General features: G+C 43.9%; 6 non-coding genes across 6 annotated transcripts; all 6 read right to left on the reverse strand.

Moving 5' to 3' along the window:
- Window positions 1-1428: 1428 nt before the first annotated feature.
- Window positions 1429-1510, reverse strand: TRNAS-CGA (transfer RNA serine (anticodon CGA)). The gene has a single exon. It is a non-coding gene; the product is annotated as a tRNA-Ser (tRNA).
- A 1957-nt stretch (window positions 1511-3467) lies between these two features.
- Window positions 3468-3549, reverse strand: TRNAS-CGA (transfer RNA serine (anticodon CGA)). The gene has a single exon. It is a non-coding gene; the product is annotated as a tRNA-Ser (tRNA).
- Window positions 3550-5506: 1957 nt separating this feature from the next.
- On the reverse strand, window positions 5507-5588 carry TRNAS-CGA (transfer RNA serine (anticodon CGA)). Its single transcript has one exon. It is a non-coding gene; the product is annotated as a tRNA-Ser (tRNA).
- Window positions 5589-7545: 1957 nt separating this feature from the next.
- TRNAS-CGA (transfer RNA serine (anticodon CGA)) lies at window positions 7546-7627 on the reverse strand. The gene has a single exon. It is a non-coding gene; the product is annotated as a tRNA-Ser (tRNA).
- A 6035-nt stretch (window positions 7628-13662) lies between these two features.
- Window positions 13663-13744, reverse strand: TRNAS-CGA (transfer RNA serine (anticodon CGA)). Its single transcript has one exon. It is a non-coding gene; the product is annotated as a tRNA-Ser (tRNA).
- A 1957-nt stretch (window positions 13745-15701) lies between these two features.
- On the reverse strand, window positions 15702-15783 carry TRNAS-CGA (transfer RNA serine (anticodon CGA)). The gene has a single exon. It is a non-coding gene; the product is annotated as a tRNA-Ser (tRNA).
- Window positions 15784-18386: the final 2603 nt, after the last annotated feature.

The following is an 18386-nucleotide window of genomic DNA, read 5'->3' on the forward strand; positions in this document are numbered from 1 at the left end:
CCATCCCACTGGAAGTTCTACTACCTGGAGATGGCTAATATTCCTTCATCCTTGCTCTATGTGCTCCAACCTTCCCACACCTGTGTGCTCTGTGTACATTTTAGGTTGAAAAATGCTTTGCAACTAATCCAAGCCACTTCTTTAGAGAAAAGAAGACACTTCTGTACTGTGGGCATTCCTAACCTGAAGCAAGAGTGCATATGTTGTCCATGACAATAACACAAGCCACTTGCAGTACAGGAACCATAACTGCTGAGAGTCATATCTTCATGGGACAATCCAAGAACAGACCGTATAGTTGGCAAGATTTTAACCTGTGCAGGGAGACCCCCATTTAGACAATCCAAGAACAGACTGTAGTTGGCAGGATTATGAAGCTGGAGCAGAGAGACCCCACAATAGAGTTCAAATCCATTGCCTTACCCACTCGGCCACAACTACAATCATGTCTATATGGCCTACCTTGACCACATGGAAGAGGCTAACTTTGAAGTGCAAGGCTTTGCTTTTTCAGTTCAGACCTACCACCCTAATGCCCCGAACGCTCTACTGTCTTGGACCCACAGCCCGTCTTTCGACAAAGTTCTGGCACCCTTTGTATGGACCATGTCCCTCTGCTGGGTGCCTTCCTGAGCACACCGATTTATGCCTGCACTGTTGGGGTGGAGTGATCTCCTGACCAACAGTGAAGGCATAATTCCAGTAGGGAAGCAGGGTATAAAGCTCCTATTCTTTAGAAGACGATGATTCGAAGACTTGCAATGCAAATATCTCCCTGCTTTTGCTTTATTCACTCTGTTGATCTGTGCTTTCTTCTGCTGATTCTTGAATATATTGCCCCACCACAGGGGGCAGCAGGGACATAATTAAGAATTGTCTCTTTAAGGACCCTTTCACACAGGCAGCTTCAATTACCATCACCAGGGGTCTGTAAGCTGATTGGAGAAAAGCGGGCCGGATGACAGGTCTGTGTCTGCTCAATTTTAGCAATGCTTTTCTATTGTTTGGAAGGCAACTATTTTCACCACGATACCACCAACAACCCATGGAAAATACCAGCTAGAGAGACATAAACAAGAACGTGTTTGATGTAGACCGATAAAGTAGATCTAAATTCAAAGCTCTATTTTGTAGGGAACATCTTAAATTTGCGCCTAAGAAGTAGCCTGGAAATGTTAGCTATTGCCTTAAAGATTGTGCTGCCCTTCTTCTGCTTAGGTTCTCCAGTTTCATAGCTGTATATGTACAGTGTCAGAAAATCCAATACACTGCTGGCCTTTAGTACTAGTGTAATGAGATTTGGTTATGCCACTGCTGGCCTTTGTTTTCTTTGCTGGAGAGAAAGCTGCACATGAAGATTTGAAGCGTAAGGAATGCGCCTGTTGAATTCATAAAGTCAGACCTTTGCAGAACTGTCCAAGAACATGCCGTAGTTGGCAGGATTTGAACCTGCGCAGGGAGACCCTAATGGATTTCGAGTCCATCGCCTTAACCACTCGGCCACAACTACACATGGGTTAAGCTTCCCTTTGAGACATGGAAAAGGTTAAGTAGATTTGTGACTTGAGGTAGCAGTGAGCTTTGTGCCAATTGACTCAGGAGAATTCAAAAAAACAACACATGATTGAAAATGATCAAAGCAGAACGTAGTCGGCAGGATTTGAACCTGCGCGGGGAAACACCAATGGATTTCTAGTCCATCGCCTTAACCACTCGGCCACGACTACCTACTGTGGTACCTAAGAGAGGTTGTTTGTAAGCTGAAGAAGCTCTAGGAAAAACTTCCATTGAAGTCACACTAAGTATAAGGTGAAGATCTAAGCACACGTCTTGTGGTGGAGGGCAAGTCTTCCATAGTGTTTGAATGACTAAAGAACAGACGGACAAATGCCCACAGAAAGGCATTATACATTCAGCTTATAAAAATAGAACTTTTCAGTATTTGTGAAAAACATAGTACCATACGTTCTAAACTTTTGGCTTGTGGCATGAAAAGACTCTGGTCTGGAAACCTGAGGAAATGCTTATATGATGACAAACCATCCCACTGGAAGTTCTACTACCTGGAGATGGCTAATATTCCTTCATCCTTGCTCTATGTGCTCCAACCTTCCCACACCTGTGTGCTCTGTGTACATTTTAGGTTGAAAAATGCTTTGCAACTAATCCAAGCCACTTCTTTAGAGAAAAGAAGACACTTCTGTACTGTGGGCATTCCTAACCTGAAGCAAGAGTGCATATGTTGTCCATGACAATAACACAAGCCACTTGCAGTACAGGAACCATAACTGCTGAGAGTCATATCTTCATGGGACAATCCAAGAACAGACCGTATAGTTGACAAGATTTTAACCTGTGCAGGGAGACCCCCATTTAGACAATCCAAGAACAGACTGTAGTTGGCAGGATTATGAAGCTGGAGCAGAGAGACCCCACAATAGAGTTCAAATCCATTGCCTTACCCACTCGGCCACAACTACAATCATGTCTATATGGCCTACCTTGACCACATGGAAGAGGCTAACTTTGAAGTGCAAGGCTTTGCTTTTTCAGTTCAGACCTACCACCCTAATGCCCCGAACGCTCTACTGTCCTGGACCCACAGCCCGTCTTTCGACAAAGTTCTGGCACCCTTTGTATGGACCATGTCCCTCTGCTGGGTGCCTTCCTGAGCACACCGATTTATGCCTGCACTGTTGGGGTGGAGTGATCTCCTGACCAACAGTGAAGGCATAATTCCAGTAGAGAAGCAGGGTATAAAGCTCCTATTCTTTAGAAGACGATGATTCGAAGACTTGCAATGCAAGTATCTCCCTGCTTTTGCTTTATTCACTCTGTTGATCTGTGCTTTCTTCTGCTGATTCTTGAATATATTGCCCCACCACAGGGGGCAGCAGGGACATAATTAAGAATTGTCTCTTTAAGGACCCTTTCACACAGGCAGCTTCAATTACCATCACCAGGGGTCTGTAAGCTGATTGGAGAAAAGCGGGCCGGATGACAGGTCTGTGTCTGCTCAATTTTAGCAATGCTTTTCTATTGTTTGGAAGGCAACTATTTTCACCACGATACTACCAACAACCCATGGAAAATACCAGCTAGAGAGACATAAACAAGAACGTGTTTGATGTAGACCGATAAAGTAGATCTAAATTCAAAGCTCTATTTTGTAGGGAACATCTTAAATTTGCGCCTAAGAAGTAGCCTGGAAATGTTAGCTATTGCCTTAAAGATTGTGCTGCCCTTCTTCTGCTTAGGTTCTGCAGTTTCATAGCTGTATATGTACAGTGTCAGAAAATCTAATACACTGCTGGCCTTTAGTACTAGTGTAATGAGATTTGGTTATGCCACTGCTGGCCTTTGTTTTCTTTGCTGGAGAGAAAGCTGCAAATGAAGATTTGAAGCGTAAGGAATGCGCCTGTTGAATTCATAAAGTCAGACCTTTGCAGAACTGTCCAAGAACATTCTGTAGTTGGCAGGATTTGAACCTGCGCAGGGAGACCCTAATGGATTTCGAGTCCATCGCCTTAACCACTCGGCCACAACTACACATGGGTTAGGCTTACCTTTGAGACATGGAAAAGGTTAAGTAGATTTGTGACTTGAGGTAGCAGTGAGCTTTGTGCCAATTGACTCAGGAGAATTCAAAAAAACAACACATGATTGAAAATGATCAAAGCAGAACATAGTCGGCAGGATTTGAACCTGCACGGGGAAACCCCAATGGATTTCTAGTCCATCGCCTTAACCACTCGGCCACGACTACCTACTGTGGTACTTCAGAGAGGTTGTTTGTAAGCTGAAGAAGCTCTAGGAAAAACTTCCATTGAAGTCACACTAAGTATAAGGTGAAGATCTAAGCACACGTCTTGTGGTGGAGGGCAAGTCTTCCATAGTGTTTGAATGACTAAAGAACAGACGGACAAATGCCCACAGAAAGGCATTATACATTCAGCTTATAAAAATAGAACTTTTCAGTATTTGTGAAAAACATAGTACCATACGTTCTAAACTTTTGGCTTGTGGCATGAAAAGACTCTGGTCTGGAAACCTGAGGAAATGCTTATATGATGACAAACCATCCCACTGGAAGTTCTACTACCTGGAGATGGCTAATATTCCTTCATCCTTGCTCTATGTGCTCCAACCTTCCCACACCTGTGTGCTCTGTGTACATTTTAGGTTGAAAAATGCTTTGCAACTAATCCAAGCCACTTCTTTAGAGAAAAGAAGACACTTCTGTACTGTGGGCATTCCTAACCTGAAGCAAGAGTGCATATGTTGTCCATGACAATAACACAAGCCACTTGCAGTACAGGAACCATAACTGCTGAGAGTCATATCTTCATGGGACAATCCAAGAACAGACCGTATAGTTGGCAAGATTTTAACCTGTGCAGGGAGACCCCCATTTAGACAATCCAAGAACAGACTGTAGTTGGCAGGATTATGAAGCTGGAGCAGAGAGACCCCACAATAGAGTTCAAATCCATTGCCTTACCCACTCGGCCACAACTACAATCATGTCTATATGGCCTACCTTGACCACATGGAAGAGGCTAACTTTGAAGTGCAAGGCTTTGCTTTTTCAGTTCAGACCTACCACCCTAATGCCCCGAACGCTCTACTGTCTTGGACCCACAGCCCGTCTTTCGACAAAGTTCTGGCACCCTTTGTATGGACCATGTCCCTCTGCTGGGTGCCTTCCTGAGCACACCGATTTATGCCTGCACTGTTGGGGTGGAGTGATCTCCTGACCAACAGTGAAGGCATAATTCCAGTAGGGAAGCAGGGTATAAAGCTCCTATTCTTTAGAAGACGATGATTCGAAGACTTGCAATGCAAATATCTCCCTGCTTTTGCTTTATTCACTCTGTTGATCTGTGCTTTCTTCTGCTGATTCTTGAATATATTGCCCCACCACAGGGGGCAGCAGGGACATAATTAAGAATTGTCTCTTTAAGGACCCTTTCACACAGGCAGCTTCAATTACCATCACCAGGGGTCTGTAAGCTGATTGGAGAAAAGCGGGCCGGATGACAGGTCTGTGTCTGCTCAATTTTAGCAATGCTTTTCTATTGTTTGGAAGGCAACTATTTTCACCACGATACCACCAACAACCCATGGAAAATACCAGCTAGAGAGACATAAACAAGAACGTGTTTGATGTAGACCGATAAAGTAGATCTAAATTCAAAGCTCTATTTTGTAGGGAACATCTTAAATTTGCGCCTAAGAAGTAGCCTGGAAATGTTAGCTATTGCCTTAAAGATTGTGCTGCCCTTCTTCTGCTTAGGTTCTCCAGTTTCATAGCTGTATATGTACAGTGTCAGAAAATCCAATACACTGCTGGCCTTTAGTACTAGTGTAATGAGATTTGGTTATGCCACTGCTGGCCTTTGTTTTCTTTGCTGGAGAGAAAGCTGCACATGAAGATTTGAAGCGTAAGGAATGCGCCTGTTGAATTCATAAAGTCAGACCTTTGCAGAACTGTCCAAGAACATGCCGTAGTTGGCAGGATTTGAACCTGCGCAGGGAGACCCTAATGGATTTCGAGTCCATCGCCTTAACCACTCGGCCACAACTACACATGGGTTAAGCTTCCCTTTGAGACATGGAAAAGGTTAAGTAGATTTGTGACTTGAGGTAGCAGTGAGCTTTGTGCCAATTGACTCAGGAGAATTCAAAAAAACAACACATGATTGAAAATGATCAAAGCAGAACGTAGTCGGCAGGATTTGAACTTGCGCGGGGAAACACCAATGGATTTCTAGTCCATCGCCTTAACCACTCGGCCACGACTACCTACTGTGGTACTTCAGAGAGGTTGTTTGTAAGCTGAAGAAGCTCTAGGAAAAACTTCCATTGAAGTCACACTAAGTATAAGGTGAAGATCTAAGCACACGTCTTGTGGTGGAGGGCAAGTCTTCCATAGTGTTTGAATGACTAAAGAACAGACTGACAAATGCCCACAGAAAGGCATTATACATTCAGCTTATAAAAATAGAACTTTTCAGTATTTGTGAAAAACATAGTACCATACGTTCTAAACTTTTGGCTTGTGGCATGAAAAGACTCTGGTCTGGAAACCTGAGGAAATGCTTATATGATGAAAAACCATCCCACTGGAAGTTCTACTACCTGGAGATGGCTAATATTCCTTCATCCTTGCTCTATGTGCTCCAACCTTCCCACACCTGTGTGCTCTGTGTACATTTTAGGTTGAAAAATGCTTTGCAACTAATCCAAGCCACTTCTTTAGAGAAAAGAAGACACTTCTGTACTGTGGGCATTCCTAACCTGAAGCAAGAGTGCATATGTTGTCCATGACAATAACACAAGCCACTTGCAGTACAGGAACCATAACTGCTGAGAGTCATATCTTCATGGGACAATCCAAGAACAGACCGTATAGTTGGCAAGATTTTAACCTGTGCAGGGAGACCCCCATTTAGACAATCCAAGAACAGACTGTAGTTGGCAGGATTATGAAGCTGGAGCAGAGAGACCCCACAATAGAGTTCAAATCCATTGCCTTACCCACTCGGCCACAACTACAATCATGTCTATATGGCCTACCTTGACCACATGGAAGAGGCTAACTTTGAAGTGCAAGGCTTTGCTTTTTCAGTTCAGACCTACCACCCTAATGCCCCGAACGCTCTACTGTCTTGGACCCACAGCCCGTCTTTCGACAAAGTTCTGGCACCCTTTGTATGGACCATGTCCCTCTGCTGGGTGCCTTCCTGAGCACACCGATTTATGCCTGCACTGTTGGGGTGGAGTGATCTCCTGACCAACAGTGAAGGCATAATTCCAGTAGGGAAGCAGGGTATAAAGCTCCTATTCTTTAGAAGACGATGATTCGAAGACTTGCAATGCAAATATCTCCCTGCTTTTGCTTTATTCACTCTGTTGATCTGTGCTTTCTTCTGCTGATTCTTGAATATATTGCCCCACCACAGGGGGCAGCAGGGACATAATTAAGAATTGTCTCTTTAAGGACCCTTTCACACAGGCAGCTTCAATTACCATCACCAGGGGTCTGTAAGCTGATTGGAGAAAAGCGGGCCGGATGACAGGTCTGTGTCTGCTCAATTTTAGCAATGCTTTTCTATTGTTTGGAAGGCAACTATTTTCACCACGATACCACCAACAACCCATGGAAAATACCAGCTAGAGAGACATAAACAAGAACGTGTTTGATGTAGACCGATAAAGTAGATCTAAATTCAAAGCTCTATTTTGTAGGGAACATCTTAAATTTGCGCCTAAGAAGTAGCCTGGAAATGTTAGCTATTGCCTTAAAGATTGTGCTGCCCTTCTTCTGCTTAGGTTCTCCAGTTTCATAGCTGTATATGTACAGTGTCAGAAAATCCAATACACTGCTGGCCTTTAGTACTACTGTAATGAGATTTGGTTATGCCACTGCTGGCCTTTGTTTTCTTTGCTGGAGAGAAAGCTGCACATGAAGATTTGAAGCGTAAGGAATGCGCCTGTTGAATTCATAAAGTCAGACCTTTGCAGAACTGTCCAAGAACATGCCGTAGTTGGCAGGATTTGAACCTGCGCAGGGAGACCCTAATGGATTTCGAGTCCATCGCCTTAACCACTCGGCCACAACTACACATGGGTTAGGCTTCCCTTTGAGACATGGAAAAGGTTAAGTAGATTTGTGACTTGAGGTAGCAGTGAGCTTTGTGCCAATTGACTCAGGAGAATTCAAAAAAACAACACATGATTGAAAATGATCAAAGCAGAACGTAGTCGGCAGGATTTGAACCTGCGCGGGGAAACACCAATGGATTTCTAGTCCATCGCCTTAACCACTCGGCCACGACTACCTACTGTGGTACCTAAGAGAGGTTGTTTGTAAGCTGAAGAAGCTCTAGGAAAAACTTCCATTGAAGTCACACTAAGTATAAGGTGAAGATCTAAGCACACGTCTTGTGGTGGAGGGCAAGTCTTCCATAGTGTTTGAATGACTAAAGAACAGACGGACAAATGCCCACAGAAAGGCATTATACATTCAGCTTATAAAAATAGAACTTTTCAGTATTTGTGAAAAACATAGTACCATACGTTCTAAACTTTTGGCTTGTGGCATGAAAAGACTCTGGTCTGGAAACCTGAGGAAATGCTTATATGATGACAAACCATCCCACTGGAAGTTCTACTACCTGGAGATGGCTAATATTCCTTCATCCTTGCTCTATGTGCTCCAACCTTCCCACACCTGTGTGCTCTGTGTACATTTTAGGTTGAAAAATGCTTTGCAACTAATCCAAGCCACTTCTTTAGAGAAAAGAAGACACTTCTGTACTGTGGGCATTCCTAACCTGAAGCAAGAGTGCATATGTTGTCCATGACAATAACACAAGCCACTTGCAGTACAGGAACCATAACTGCTGAGAGTCATATCTTCATGGGACAATCCAAGAACAGACCGTATAGTTGGCAAGATTTTAACCTGTGCAGGGAGACCCCCATTTAGACAATCCAAGAACAGACTGTAGTTGGCAGGATTATGAAGCTGGAGCAGAGAGACCCCACAATAGAGTTCAAATCCATTGCCTTACCCACTCGGCCACAACTACAATCATGTCTATATGGCCTACCTTGACCACATGGAAGAGGCTAACTTTGAAGTGCAAGGCTTTGCTTTTTCAGTTCAGACCTACCACCCTAATGCCCCGAACGCTCTACTGTCCTGGACCCACAGCCCGTCTTTCGACAAAGTTCTGGCACCCTTTGTATGGACCATGTCCCTCTGCTGGGTGCCTTCCTGAGCACACCGATTTATGCCTGCACTGTTGGGGTGGAGTGATCTCCTGACCAACAGTGAAGGCATAATTCCAGTAGAGAAGCAGGGTATAAAGCTCCTATTCTTTAGAAGACGATGATTCGAAGACTTGCAATGCAAGTATCTCCCTGCTTTTGCTTTATTCACTCTGTTGATCTGTGCTTTCTTCTGCTGATTCTTGAATATATTGCCCCACCACAGGGGGCAGCAGGGACATAATTAAGAATTGTCTCTTTAAGGACCCTTTCACACAGGCAGCTTCAATTACCATCACCAGGGGTCTGTAAGCTGATTGGAGAAAAGCGGGCCGGATGACAGGTCTGTGTCTGCTCAATTTTAGCAATGCTTTTCTATTGTTTGGAAGGCAACTATTTTCACCACGATACCACCAACAACCCATGGAAAATACCAGCTAGAGAGACATAAACAAGAACGTGTTTGATGTAGACCGATAAAGTAGATCTAAATTCAAAGCTCTATTTTGTAGGGAACATCTTAAATTTGCGCCTAAGAAGTAGCCTGGAAATGTTAGCTATTGCCTTAAAGATTGTGCTGCCCTTCTTCTGCTTAGGTTCTGCAGTTTCATAGCTGTATATGTACAGTGTCAGAAAATCTAATACACTGCTGGCCTTTAGTACTAGTGTAATGAGATTTGGTTATGCCACTGCTGGCCTTTGTTTTCTTTGCTGGAGAGAAAGCTGCAAATGAAGATTTGAAGCGTAAGGAATGCGCCTGTTGAATTCATAAAGTCAGACCTTTGCAGAACTGTCCAAGAACATTCCGTAGTTGGCAGGATTTGAACCTGCGCAGGGAGACCCTAATGGATTTCAAGTCCATCGCCTTAACCACTCGGCCACAACTACACATGGGTTAGGCTTACCTTTGAGACATGGAAAAGGTTAAGTAGATTTGTGACTTGAGGTAGCAGTGAGCTTTGTGCCAATTGACTCAGGAGAATTCAAAAAAACAACACATGATTGAAAATGATCAAAGCAGAACGTAGTCGGCAGGATTTGAACCTGCGCGGGGAAACACCAATGGATTTCTAGTCCATCGCCTTAACCACTCGGCCACGACTACCTACTGTGGTACCTAAGAGAGGTTGTTTGTAAGCTGAAGAAGCTCTAGGAAAAACTTCCATTGAAGTCACACTAAGTATAAGGTGAAGATCTAAGCACACGTCTTGTGGTGGAGGGCAAGTCTTCCATAGTGTTTGAATGACTAAAGAACAGACGGACAAATGCCCACAGAAAGGCATTATACATTCAGCTTATAAAAATAGAACTTTTCAGTATTTGTGAAAAACATAGTACCATACGTTCTAAACTTTTGGCTTGTGGCATGAAAAGACTCTGGTCTGGAAACCTGAGGAAATGCTTATATGATGACAAACCATCCCACTGGAAGTTCTACTACCTGGAGATGGCTAATATTCCTTCATCCTTGCTCTATGTGCTCCAACCTTCCCACACCTGTGTGCTCTGTGTACATTTTAGGTTGAAAAATGCTTTGCAACTAATCCAAGCCACTTCTTTAGAGAAAAGAAGACACTTCTGTACTGTGGGCATTCCTAACCTGAAGCAAGAGTGCATATGTTGTCCATGACAATAACACAAGCCACTTGCAGTACAGGAACCATAACTGCTGAGAGTCATATCTTCATGGGACAATCCAAGAACAGACCGTATAGTTGGCAAGATTTTAACCTGTGCAGGGAGACCCCCATTTAGACAATCCAAGAACAGACTGTAGTTGGCAGGATTATGAAGCTGGAGCAGAGAGACCCCACAATAGAGTTCAAATCCATTGCCTTACCCACTCGGCCACAACTACAATCATGTCTATATGGCCTACCTTGACCACATGGAAGAGGCTAACTTTGAAGTGCAAGGCTTTGCTTTTTCAGTTCAGACCTACCACCCTAATGCCCCGAACGCTCTACTGTCCTGGACCCACAGCCCGTCTTTCGACAAAGTTCTGGCACCCTTTGTATGGACCATGTCCCTCTGCTGGGTGCCTTCCTGAGCACACCGATTTATGCCTGCACTGTTGGGGTGGAGTGATCTCCTGACCAACAGTGAAGGCATAATTCCAGTAGAGAAGCAGGGTATAAAGCTCCTATTCTTTAGAAGACGATGATTCGAAGACTTGCAATGCAAGTATCTCCCTGCTTTTGCTTTATTCACTCTGTTGATCTGTGCTTTCTTCTGCTGATTCTTGAATATATTGCCCCACCACAGGGGGCAGCAGGGACATAATTAAGAATTGTCTCTTTAAGGACCCTTTCACACAGGCAGCTTCAATTACCATCACCAGGGGTCTGTAAGCTGATTGGAGAAAAGCGGGCCGGATGACAGGTCTGTGTCTGCTCAATTTTAGCAATGCTTTTCTATTGTTTGGAAGGCAACTATTTTCACCACGATACCACCAACAACCCATGGAAAATACCAGCTAGAGAGACATAAACAAGAACGTGTTTGATGTAGACCGATAAAGTAGATCTAAATTCAAAGCTCTATTTTGTAGGGAACATCTTAAATTTGCGCCTAAGAAGTAGCCTGGAAATGTTAGCTATTGCCTTAAAGATTGTGCTGCCCTTCTTCTGCTTAGGTTCTGCAGTTTCATAGCTGTATATGTACAGTGTCAGAAAATCTAATACACTGCTGGCCTTTAGTACTAGTGTAATGAGATTTGGTTATGCCACTGCTGGCCTTTGTTTTCTTTGCTGGAGAGAAAGCTGCAAATGAAGATTTGAAGCGTAAGGAATGCGCCTGTTGAATTCATAAAGTCAGACCTTTGCAGAACTGTCCAAGAACATTCCGTAGTTGGCAGGATTTGAACCTGCGCAGGGAGACCCTAATGGATTTCAAGTCCATCGCCTTAACCACTCGGCCACAACTACACATGGGTTAGGCTTACCTTTGAGACATGGAAAAGGTTAAGTAGATTTGTGACTTGAGGTAGCAGTGAGCTTTGTGCCAATTGACTCAGGAGAATTCAAAAAAACAACACATGATTGAAAATGATCAAAGCAGAACATAGTCGGCAGGATTTGAACCTGCACGGGGAAACCCCAATGGATTTCTAGTCCATCGCCTTAACCACTCGGCCACGACTACCTACTGTGGTACTTCAGAGAGGTTGTTTGTAAGCTGAAGAAGCTCTAGGAAAAACTTCCATTGAAGTCACACTAAGTATAAGGTGAAGATCTAAGCACACGTCTTGTGGTGGAGGGCAAGTCTTCCATAGTGTTTGAATGACTAAAGAACAGACTGACAAATGCCCACAGAAAGGCATTATACATTCAGCTTATAAAAATAGAACTTTTCAGTATTTGTGAAAAACATAGTACCATACGTTCTAAACTTTTGGCTTGTGGCATGAAAAGACTCTGGTCTGGAAACCTGAGGAAATGCTTATATGATGAAAAACCATCCCACTGGAAGTTCTACTACCTGGAGATGGCTAATATTCCTTCATCCTTGCTCTATGTGCTCCAACCTTCCCACACCTGTGTGCTCTGTGTACATTTTAGGTTGAAAAATGCTTTGCAACTAATCCAAGCCACTTCTTTAGAGAAAAGAAGACACTTCTGTACTGTGGGCATTCCTAACCTGAAGCAAGAGTGCATATGTTGTCCATGACAATAACACAAGCCACTTGCAGTACAGGAACCATAACTGCTGAGAGTCATATCTTCATGGGACAATCCAAGAACAGACCGTATAGTTGGCAAGATTTTAACCTGTGCAGGGAGACCCCCATTTAGACAATCCAAGAACAGACTGTAGTTGGCAGGATTATGAAGCTGGAGCAGAGAGACCCCACAATAGAGTTCAAATCCATTGCCTTACCCACTCGGCCACAACTACAATCATGTCTATATGGCCTACCTTGACCACATGGAAGAGGCTAACTTTGAAGTGCAAGGCTTTGCTTTTTCAGTTCAGACCTACCACCCTAATGCCCCGAACGCTCTACTGTCTTGGACCCACAGCCCGTCTTTCGACAAAGTTCTGGCACCCTTTGTATGGACCATGTCCCTCTGCTGGGTGCCTTCCTGAGCACACCGATTTATGCCTGCACTGTTGGGGTGGAGTGATCTCCTGACCAACAGTGAAGGCATAATTCCAGTAGGGAAGCAGGGTATAAAGCTCCTATTCTTTAGAAGACGATGATTCGAAGACTTGCAATGCAAATATCTCCCTGCTTTTGCTTTATTCACTCTGTTGATCTGTGCTTTCTTCTGCTGATTCTTGAATATATTGCCCCACCACAGGGGGCAGCAGGGACATAATTAAGAATTGTCTCTTTAAGGACCCTTTCACACAGGCAGCTTCAATTACCATCACCAGGGGTCTGTAAGCTGATTGGAGAAAAGCGGGCCGGATGACAGGTCTGTGTCTGCTCAATTTTAGCAATGCTTTTCTATTGTTTGGAAGGCAACTATTTTCACCACGATACCACCAACAACCCATGGAAAATACCAGCTAGAGAGACATAAACAAGAACGTGTTTGATGTAGACCGATAAAGTAGATCTAAATTCAAAGCTCTATTTTGTAGGGAACATCTTAAATTTGCGCCTAAGAAGTAGCCTGGAAATGTTAGCTATTGCCTTAAAGATTGTGCTGCCCTTCTTCTGCTTAGGTTCTCCAGTTTCATAGCTGTATATGTACAGTGTCAGAAAATCCAATACACTGCTGGCCTTTAGTACTAGTGTAATGAGATTTGGTTATGCCACTGCTGGCCTTTGTTTTCTTTGCTGGAGAGAAAGCTGCAAATGAAGATTTAAAGCGTAAGGAATGCGCCTGTTGAATTCATAAAGTCAGACCTTTGCAGAACTGTCCAAGAACATGCCGTAGTTGGCAGGATTTGAACCTGCGCAGGGAGACCCTAATGGATTTCGAGTCCATCGCCTTAACCACTCGGCCACAACTACACATGGGTTAGGCTTACCTTTGAGACATGGAAAAGGTTAAGTAGATTTGTGACTTGAGGTAGCAGTGAGCTTTGTGCCAATTGACTCAGGAGAATTCAAAAAAACAACACATGATTGAAAATGATCAAAGCAGAACGTAGTCGGCAGGATTTGAACCTGCGCGGGGAAACCCCAATGGATTTCTAGTCCATCGCCTTAACCACTCGGCCACAACTACCTACTGTGGTACCTAAGAGAGGTTGTTTGTAAGCTGAAGAAGCTCTAGGAAAAGCTTCCATTGAAGTCACACTAAGTATAAGGTGAAGATCTAAGCACACGTCTTGTGGTGGAGGGCAAGTCTTCCATAGTGTTTGAATGACTAAAGAACAGACGGACAAATGCCCACAGAAAGGCATTATACATTCAGCTTATAAAAATAGAACTTTTCAGTATTTGTGAAAAACATAGTACCATACGTTCTAAACTTTTGGCTTGTGGCATGAAAAGACTCTGGTCTGGAAACCTGAGGAAATGCTTATATGATGAAAAACCATCCCACTGGAAGTTCTACTACCTGGAGATGGCTAATATTCCTTCATCCTTGCTCTATGTGCTCCAACCTTCCCACACCTGTGTGCTCTGTGTACATTTTAGGTTGAAAAATGCTTTGCAACTAATCCAAGCCACTTCTTTAGAGAAAAGAAGACACTTCTGTACTGTGGGCATTCCTAACCTGAAGCAAGAGTGCATATGTTGTCCATGACAATAACACAAGCCACTTGCAGTACAGGAACCATAACTGCTGAGAGTCATATCTTCATGGGACAATCCAAGAACAGACCGTATAGTTGGCAAGATTTTAACCTGTGCAGGGAGACCCCCATTTAGACAATCCAAGAACAGACTGTAGTTGGCAGGATTATGAAGCTGGAGCAGAGAGACCCCACAATAGAGTTCAAATCCATTGCCTTACCCACTCGGCCACAACTACAATCATGTCTATATGGCCTACCTTGACCACATGGAAGAGGCTAACTTTGAAGTGCAAGGCTTTGCTTTTTCAGTTCAGACCTACCACCCTAATGCCCCGAACGCTCTACTGTCTTGGACCCACAGCCCGTCTTTCGACAAAGTTCTGGCACCCTTTGTATGGACCATGTCCCTCTGCTGGGTGCCTTCCTGAGCACACCGATTTATGCCTGCACTGTTGGGGTGGAGTGATCTCCTGACCAACAGTGAAGGCATAATTCCAGTAGGGAAGCAGGGTATAAAGCTCCTATTCTTTAGAAGACGATGATTCGAAGACTTGCAATGCAAATATCTCCCTGCTTTTGCTTTATTCACTCTGTTGATCTGTGCTTTCTTCTGCTGATTCTTGAATATATTGCCCCACCACAGGGGGCAGCAGGGACATAATTAAGAATTGTCTCTTTAAGGACCCTTTCACACAGGCAGCTTCAATTACCATCACCAGGGGTCTGTAAGCTGATTGGAGAAAAGCGGGCCGGATGACAGGTCTGTGTCTGCTCAATTTTAGCAATGCTTTTCTATTGTTTGGAAGGCAACTATTTTCACCACGATACCACCAACAACCCATGGAAAATACCAGCTAGAGAGACATAAACAAGAACGTGTTTGATGTAGACCGATAAAGTAGATCTAAATTCAAAGCTCTATTTTGTAGGGAACATCTTAAATTTGCGCCTAAGAAGTAGCCTGGAAATGTTAGCTATTGCCTTAAAGATTGTGCTGCCCTTCTTCTGCTTAGGTTCTCCAGTTTCATAGCTGTATATGTACAGTGTCAGAAAATCCAATACACTGCTGGCCTTTAGTACTAGTGTAATGAGATTTGGTTATGCCACTGCTGGCCTTTGTTTTCTTTGCTGGAGAGAAAGCTGCAAATGAAGATTTAAAGCGTAAGGAATGCGCCTGTTGAATTCATAAAGTCAGACCTTTGCAGAACTGTCCAAGAACATGCCGTAGTTGGCAGGATTTGAACCTGCGCAGGGAGACCCTAATGGATTTCGAGTCCATCGCCTTAACCACTCGGCCACAACTACACATGGGTTAGGCTTCCCTTTGAGACATGGAAAAGGTTAAGTAGATTTGTGACTTGAGGTAGCAGTGAGCTTTGTGCCAATTGACTCAGGAGAATTCAAAAAAACAACACATGATTGAAAATGATCAAAGCAGAACGTAGTCGGCAGGATTTGAACCTGCGCGGGGAAACACCAATGGATTTCTAGTCCATCGCCTTAACCACTCGGCCACGACTACCTACTGTGGTACCTAAGAGAGGTTGTTTGTAAGCTGAAGAAGCTCTAGGAAAAGCTTCCATTGAAGTCACACTAAGTATAAGGTGAAGATCTAAGCACACGTCTTGTGGTGGAGGGCAAGTCTTCCATAGTGTTTGAATGACTAAAGAACAGATGGACAAATGCCCACAGAAAGGCATTATACATTCAGCTTATAAAAATAGAACTTTTCAGTATTTGTGAAAAACATAGTACCATACGTTCTAAACTTTTGGCTTGTGGCATGAAAAGACTCTGGTCTGGAAACCTGAGGAAATGCTTATATGATGAAAAACCATCCCACTGGAAGTTCTACTACCTGGAGATGGCTAATATTCCTTCATCCTTGCTCTATGTGCTCCAACCTTCCCACACCTGTGTGCTCTGTGTACATTTTAGGTTGAAAAATGCTTTGCAACTAATCCAAGCCACTTCTTTAGAGAAAAGAAGACACTTCTGTACTGTGGGCATTCCTAACCTGAAGCAAGAGTGCATATGTTGTCCATGACAATAACACAAGCCACTTGCAGTACAGGAACCATAACTGCTGAGAGTCATATCTTCATGGGACAATCCAAGAACAGACCGTATAGTTGGCAAGATTTTAACCTGTGCAGGGAGACCCCCATTTAGACAATCCAAGAACAGACTGTAGTTGGCAGGATTATGAAGCTGGAGCAGAGAGACCCCACAATAGAGTTCAAATCCATTGCCTTACCCACTCGGCCACAACTACAATCATGTCTATATGGCCTACCTTGACCACATGGAAGAGGCTAACTTTGAAGTGCAAGGCTTTGCTTTTTCAGTTCAGACCTACCACCCTAATGCCCCGAACGCTCTACTGTCTTGGACCCACAGCCCGTCTTTCGACAAAGTTCTGGCACCCTTTGTATGGACCATGTCCCTCTGCTGGGTGCCTTCCTGAGCACACCGATTTATGCCTGCACTGTTGGGGTGGAGTGATCTCCTGACCAACAGTGAAGGCATAATTCCAGTAGAGAAGCAGGGTATAAAGCTCCTATTCTTCTTCCCTGACCTGTCCCCAGCAACTTTGGAAAAGTGGAGGAATCTTAAAGAGGTCACAGCGGCTCTGCAAACGGCGAGAATCAGGTACCGCTGGGGGTTTCCTTTCAAATTGCAAGTCCCTCACAATGGAACAACCCATACGGTCACCACTTTGCAAGGCGGCAAGGAGTTACTTATCAAACTCGGCCTGCTGGCTCCAGAGCAACCTCAGAGGCTTCCTTCTACCCCTCGTCCTTCGCCCATTTGGGCTACCCCGTCTCCACAGCGAGATCGCAGACGACAGCGTCAAGAGCTCCGAGACTTGCAAATGTGATCACCTTTGAAGATCGTCCGGATGAGTGAGCTCCCTCTTCTGAGAATTTTTGCTGAGCTACCAGTTATGCTACCGGTTTTCCCTGGTTTTCGTGAATATTTTTAGTTTTCCTTTTTTTTCGCATTCCCGTTTTGATATATGCTTCGATCACCCTTGTTTTATTTTCCTGATGAATGGTTGGCGCCTTTTTCACCAGAACTACTCTCACTGCTCGCGCTTAGGTGTCCCCCTGCTCTTTCTATTTAGTGCCTGGTGACCCCGGTCTTTGCTGCCATCAAGATTCGGGTTCCGGATTTTGGATCCTGGGTTCTGGAATCGCACTGCATTTTAGCTTGACAGTGCCTACGGAATAGAGCATTGGACTTTAAGAGTCCACTTGACTGATGACTGATGTTATTTTTATCGGGGGTATCCACGAGTTTGGTTTTGTCTTTGGTATACCCCCGAAGCCATGGTGTTTCACTAATGCTTGGTTTTTCTTTTTTCTTTTCAAATGTTTTTTTAGTTTATTGTCTTTTCTTTTACCACATGTGAATTTATCTTCAGATTGGTATTGGGTGCCCTGCCATCCAGAAATGTACTTTAGTATACTGTTATTGGGCCTATTAATAGCGTTCTCCTTCCTCCTGTCATGGGTCTTAAAATAATCTCCCATAATGTAGAGGGCTTCAATGCTCCTCATAAGCGTAGGAAAGCATTCCGGTATTATAGACATATGGGGGGGGATATATTGTTTCTACAAGAAACGCATTTCTCTGAAACTAATCACCCTCGTTTCTTTGACCGACATTACAGGCAACATTATTTCACCACTTTTAGCTCGAAATCTAAGGGGGTGGCTATATTTATTAGAAACTCAGTTAGGTTGGAGGTTAAACACGTCTATAAAGATCCCCATAGTAGATTTATCATCCTGCAGGGTTTGTTGAATGGTAAGGAGATTACTTTGGCTAATGTTTATGCTCCTAATACCTCGCAGGCATCTTTTTTTATTTCTTTTTTCCAGATTTTGGACAGATACCTTTCC

Source organism: Lithobates pipiens, unplaced genomic scaffold, assembly GCF_037356315.1.
Source record: "Lithobates pipiens isolate NorthernLeopardFrog02 unplaced genomic scaffold, aLitPip1_a1.2 Scaffold_18, whole genome shotgun sequence".
Taxonomy (NCBI): domain Eukaryota; kingdom Metazoa; phylum Chordata; class Amphibia; order Anura; family Ranidae; genus Lithobates; species Lithobates pipiens.